Raw genomic sequence first — 7,197 nt, 5'->3', positions numbered from 1 at the left:
TTAATAAGTGTGAAGTATATTCTATATGAAGATAAAAAGATAGCATATATACTTAAAATAGATAGTTTAAAGAGTAATATTAAGAGGAGTACTCATATACTGCCCAACTAGCTTAGGAAAACAGAAAGAAAAACAGAAATAGTGGAGCAGAGCAAATGGCAGAATAGAGGACTTCACTGACTGCAAATACACCAATTTAACAACTATTTATACACAAAAAAGCTTTTGCACAAGAACCAAATATCAGGTGAGCAGTCATAGTACTTGGTTTTCACTTCATATCACTGAAAGGGGTACCAAAGAGGTAGTAAAACCCAGGCTTGAATCACCGATGTCACAACTCCCCATTCCTCAACAGTGGTGGCATAATGTAGAGAGCAATTCTGTGCACCAAGGAGAGGAAGAGCACAGCAATTGTGAGTCACTGAACTCAGTGTCACCCTGTTATAGCAGAAAGTAAAAGTGAACCCATCTCTGCTGATGCCTACCCACAGAAGGAGCATTTGAACGAACCCTCGCCCCAGGAAAATTGCCAAACCCAGTGGTTGAAATTTGAGTTCCCACAAGCCTCACCACTGCAATCTAAAGAGCTGTGGGGTTCAAAATAAGTTTGAAAAGCAGTCGAGGCCACAAGAACCACAACTCCTAAATGAGTCCTAGTGTTGAACTGGGCCGAGAGCCAGTGGACTGGAAGGATGGAGGGTTGTGCAGGAGGAGGCATGTGACCCACTGAGATAGTAGCCAGAGCAGCTAATAGAGTGCTGGTCTCACTCCTGCCCTCACCCTAAGCAGCACACCTCATGGCTCCAAAAGTGGTCCCTTGCTTTCACTTGAGGAGAGGATTGAGGAGAGAAGTGAGAAGTCGAGGAAAACTTTGTCTTGCATCTTAGACATCAGCTCAGTCACAGCAGCAGAGTGGTGAGGCCAAATTTCCAGGTCAGAGTTTCTGGGTGACATTTCTAGACACACCCTGGGCCAGAAGGGAACCTGTTGCATTGAAGAGAAGGTCCCAAACCTGACAGGATTAATCACCTGTTAATTGAAGAACCCTTGGACTCTGAATAGCCTGCAGTAATACCCAGATTATACCTTGTGGACCTTGGATAATACTTTGAGTCATGCTGGCTTTACATGAGACTCAACACATTCCCAGCTTTGGTGGCTACAGGTTGAGATTCTTCTGCTTGAGAAAAATGGAGGGAAAGGTAAAGGGGACTTTGTCTTGTATCCTAGGTATCAGCTCAGCCACAGCAAGTTAGAGCACTAAGTGAGCTCTTGGGGTCCCTGATTCCAGGATGCAGCACTTAGACAGCATTTCTGGGCCTGCTCCGGGCCATAGCGATGCCCACTGTCCTGAATGATGAGCCTGGGGTTAGGTAGCATTCCCCACAAGCTGACTGAAGAGTCCTTGGTCCTTAAGGGAACATCAGCAGCCGTCTGGCAGTACTCCCCATGGACCTGTGATGTCAGTGGCCAAGGAGTGAAGCTCCTCTGCCTTTGGAAATGGGGGGGAATAGTAGGAAAAACTGTATTTTACAGTTTAGGTGCCAGTTCAGCCACATTACAATAGAACACCAGGTAGACTTTGAGGGTTTTTGAGAATAACCAAAGCTATCTTAAATGAATTGCACAGTACTTGAGGAATCACATTACCTGACTTCAAATTATTCTACAGAGCCAAAACAATATCTACTGGCATAAAAACAGACACATAGGCCAATGGATCAGAATAGATCAAACAAACCCACGCACCTACAGTGAATTCATTTTCAACAAAGGTGCCAACGGCATACACTGGGGAAAAGATGGTCTCTTCAGTAAATGGTGCTTGGAAATTTATATGCAAAAGAATGAAAATAGACCTCCTATCTCTCATCATAAACAAAAATCAACCAAAAATGTATTAAAGGCTTAAATCTAGTACTTCAAACCATGAAACTACTGTAAGAAAACATTGCAAAAACTCTCCAGGATTTTGGCCTGGGGAAAAAATTATTGGGTAATAATCCAAAAGAACAGCCAACTGAAGAAAAAATTGAGAAATGGGGTCACATCAAGTTAATAAGCTTATGCCCAGCAAAGGAAATAATCAAAAAGTAAAAAGAAAACCCATAGAATGGGAGAGAATGTTTTTAAACTACCCATTTGACAAGGGATTAATAAACAATACAAAAGAAACTTAAACAACTTTATAGGAGAAAAAAATCTAATAATTTACTCAAAAATGGGCAAGCTATTTGAATTAGATATTTCTCAAAAGAAGACAAACAAATAGAAAACAGGCATATGAAAAGGTGCATTGATCATTAGAAAAATGCAGATCAAAACTACAGTGAGATGTCATCTCATCCAAGTTAAAATGACTTATATCCAAAAGATAGGCAATAACAAATGCTGGTGAGGATGTGAAGAAAAGGGAACCATTTTATGCTGTTGGTGGAAATACAAATTATTGCAACAACTATGGAGAAAAGCTTGGAGATTTCCTTCTCAAAAAACTAAAAACAGAGCAACCATATGATGTAGCAATCCTACTGCTGGGTATAAACTCATTAGAAAATAAATCAGTATATTGAAGAGCTATCCCCACTCCCATGTTTGTTGCAGCACTGTTCACAATAGCCAAGATTTGGAAGCAAGCTAAGTGACCAGCAACAAATAAATGGATAAAGAAAATGTTATACCTATATACATTGGAGTACTATTTAGTAATAAAAAAGAATGAGATCCTGACATTTGCACCAACATGGATGAAACTGGAGGTGCATTATATAAAGTGGAATAAGCAAGACACAGAAAGACAAGCATCACATATTCTCACTTATTTGTGGAATCTAAAAATCAAAACAATTAAATTCTTGGAGACAGCAGAAGGATAGTTACTGGAGACTGGGAAGGGTAATTGTAGGTTGGAGTGGAGTGGCAGGGATAGTTAAGGGGCACAAATAATTAGTTAGTGAGAATAAGACCTATTATTTGATAGTACAACAGGATGATATAGTCAATATTAATGTAATTATATATTTAAAAATAACTAAAAGAGAATAATTAGAGTGGTTGTAACAGAAAGGATTAATACTTGAAGGGATAAACACCCCATTTTCCATGATGAGATTACTATGCATTGGTTACCGATATAAATCATCTCATGTACCTCATAAATATATGCACTTACTATGTACCCACAAAAATTAAAAACAAAAACCTCCATATTATAACCAACTCTGTTTTTTTTTTGGGGGGGGATGCATTTTGTTTATATCCAACATTTTTTATAAATATCTATGTGTAATTTATACATTCTGGATACAAACTTACAACGAAGAAGTAGTAAGTTATGTATGTAGGGAATTGTCTTTCTCTTATGATGCACTTTGATGGAGATAGCTTACATACTACAGCTCAATCTACCTAAAATATGTGGTTGGCTCTTTTTCTTCTGTGAAAAGTCATTCTATACTCAAACAATATTCTTCAATATAAATTATTGACCTCAAAAAAAGTGCCTACATTGTGAAAGGCACTGTCCTAAGAAATGTGTAAATAACTAGTTCAGTGCAGACAGTCTAGATCCAGATTTTATGTTGCTATTTACATTGAAACCTTTAAATAATAAATAATTAATATTTTGTTATATAGTCTCAACTACATTTCTGTGCAATTTATGTTTCTTTACAGATAACAAATTTATTCATGGCCATTTATTGAAGAATCAAATCTTTTTCTAATCAGCCTCCAATGACACCTTTATTCTATCAATTATTATTATATTATTTAATCAATTTCTTGACTTTCAATTTTTTCATTAGTCTATTCATTTCTCTGAAACTATCAGCATGTCTTAATTACTGTTGCTTATATTAAGTCTTGATAATTGGTAGATAAATTCTCTTATCTTTTCTTGGCTGTCGGTTCATCTTGGCAATGTTAAATGTGTTATGCAATGTTTTGTTATTCAATGTGAAAATATCAAATAAAATTTTGAATGAAATTTTACTAAATTAACACATTTGCATGATTGAGTTTTCTAGGCCATGAACATAATGCATACTTCCATCTATCACTTCCATAATTTCTCTTAATAATATTTTATAGTTTATTGTTAGAATTCTGTGGATTTTTGTGTTACGTTGCTTTTAATACTTATTACTACATATTTTAATCTCCAATACTATTAAAAATTCCAAAATGATGAATAAAATAATGAAAATAGAAACACTTTTCCCATAATTTTATGGAGAATGCATTTGAAGTTTCACAAACATGGTATATCTTATAATTATTTATGAAGTTGTGCATTTCTCTCAATATTCTATATATGTCTGTATCATTGTCTTGTGAATCTTGTTTGTTTGTTTGTTTGTTTGTTTTTGAGACAGAGTCTCACTCTGTCACACAGACTGGAGTGCAATGGCGCTATCTCGGCTCACTGCAACATCCGCCTCCTTGGTTCAAGTGATTATCCTGCCTCAGTCTCCCAAGTAGATGGGATTACAGGCATCCACCACTACCAGCTAATTTTTACGTGTTTAGCAGAGACCAGATTTCTCTATGTTGGCCAGGCTGGTCACAAACTCTTGACCTCAGGTGATCCACCCCGCTTGGCCTCCCAAAGTTCTGGGATTATAGGCGTGAGCCACTGCTCCAGGCCCCAGGAATCTTTTAATATTTAGTCATATATACTTTATTTCTTGGATGATTTTTTTACTATTATTTAAATTTTTATAGTCTTGTTTAAATTATTAAATTAATCTTAAGAATGTTATATAGTCTTCTTTACTTTATTAAATTCAGCTTGATAATATTTTATGGTGGAATTTTTGCATTTGTATACCTGTGTGTGAAATTAGCATCTAATTTCTCCTTTCTTGAAAACTCCTTTCAGTACCAGAGATACACTAGAATATTTTTTAAAATCTTAGTTGAAATAATTTGAGTTAAGTTAGCTTTACTTAGCCACATTCAATGTTTGTCAATATTTAGCTATTAGGTGATTTAGTCTTGAAGTTTCTTTGTGAGAATGTTCTAATCATTGATTACATATGTTCAGTAAATATATACGTATTCAAATGTTCTATTTCTAGCTATGTCAAATTTACGTGACATTTTTCAAAGAAACTTCTGAATTTTTAAAATAAAAAGTTCATATTTAGTTGGAGCATGTTGATTTTGTTCTCTTGGTAAATTTTAGTGATATCCATAGGACATACTCCTAAGCTTCACACTCCTCTTCCTATTCTTAATTTTGATAAATTATGTATGATTTTTGGTGGATAGATTCCTCAGTTGTTTTGTACAGTGTTACATATGTGTCCATTAGATCATGTTTTCTTCTCAAAATTGTCCAAGTCACACTGAAATTTTGTCCATTGTTTTCACACACAGTGACTGAGAATTGTTTTGCATTTGCCTAGTATAACAAAGGATTTGCTCAAATGGGTAGTTCAGTGAAATTTTGCACATCAACAGCAGTTTACTGTCGTTTGTTGCTAGTCTTAATCTCCCATCTGCACCAAGGAGTGAGCAACTAAGATCTCTTATTAGCTTGCTCAGATGCTATGCAGGAGGAACAGAGAGGTGGATTAACTTTAAAAGCTGTATAAGTCTTATTAAAAAGTCAGGAAACAACAGATGCTGGTGAGGCAGAGAAATAGAAATGCTTTTACACTGTTGGTGGGAGTGTAAATTAGTTCAACCATTGTAGAAGCCAGTGTGGCAAATCTTCAAGGATCTAGAACCAGAAATACCATTTGACACAGCAATCACATTACTGGGTATATACCCAAAGGATTATAAATCATGCTACTATAAAGACACATGCACATGTATGTTTATTGTGGCACTATTCACAATAGCAAAAACTTGGAACCAACCCAAATGCCCATCACTGATGGACGACTGGATGAAGAAAATGTGGCACTTATACACTATGGAATAATATGCAACCATAAAAAAGAATGACTTCATGTCCTTTGCAGGGACATGGATGAAGCTGGAAGCCATCTTTCTCAGCAAACTAACACAGGAAGACAAAACCAAACACTGCATGTTCTCATCCATAAGTGGGAGCTGAACAACGAGAATACATGAACGTGGAGAGGAACATCACACACCGGGGCCTGTCGGGGGTGGTGGGGCAAGAGGAGGGAGAGCATCAGTAAAAATACCTAAATGCATGCGGGGCTTAAAACCTAGATGATGGGTTGATAGGTACAGGAAAACACCTTGGCACACACATACCTGTGCAACAAACATGCACATTCTGTAACCCAGAACTTAAAATAATTTTTTAAAAAGCTGTAGAAATCAACGTAAGAAATGAGTCATACTATTATTACAATTACATAGAAAAATAGCCATCCCCTGTTCCTATAGTTATGGTATAGTCAGCATGATGACCAAACTAGATGCATAACATTAGTCAATTTTTTTCTCTATCCTTTCATTACTACTGGTTTAGCCTACACAATTTTTGTTTAACAAAGATTGTGTGTCTGTGTGTGTGTGTGAATACCCATGCTGTTTCCCATTTTCTAATCTAACAGTCTTTATTCAGCATCAGTGCACGATTCCTATCTCTTCCAAGTCTGCAATCTGAGAGAGTCTGAGTATATAATCTTAATGAGATTAAACATCCATTCTTTTGTGAAGCCAGGAAATGAATGTTTGTATCTTCTACAATGTTAATTTGGTACATGCCTCACATTTGGTAGATTGTAAACTTCATGACAAATCTACAGCATTTTCACCATTTTATAGTACTGTAGATAATGACTTAAATACAGTAAAATCTGTAATATTTCTGAGTCTAGTAGAAACGAGAACATAGCAATTATTTAACCTCGTATTTGAAAGAATAAAAGGAAATACTTATAAAATAAAAATGTATTTAAATTTGCTTTGAAAGCTCATTGCACTGAAGCTATTTCCAATTCATTCTGAGGATAGGCACGAATTTGATTTAACTTTAATTCCCTATTTTGGTACATTCAGTACTACCCTTGAAGGAGCGAAACTGTTTTGGTTCCTGCCCAAGCTCACAGGGAAAACACTCTCCCCAAGAAGGAGGAGGGTGTTGCGTGGGAGCCAGACTTTTGGAGAGGAGGCAGCTCCCAGCCTGCTGGGTCAGGGCTATTTGACATGTGTTCTCCCAGCTGGGCAGGACTGAAAGTCTTGAACTGTAAGCCTATGAACTGT

This window comes from Colobus angolensis, unplaced genomic scaffold (assembly GCF_000951035.1).
Source record: "Colobus angolensis palliatus isolate OR3802 unplaced genomic scaffold, Cang.pa_1.0 Scaffold191, whole genome shotgun sequence".
NCBI lineage: Eukaryota > Metazoa > Chordata > Mammalia > Primates > Cercopithecidae > Colobus > Colobus angolensis.
The sequence above is the reverse complement of the archived record's forward strand: the minus strand, read 5'-3'. Positions refer to the sequence as shown.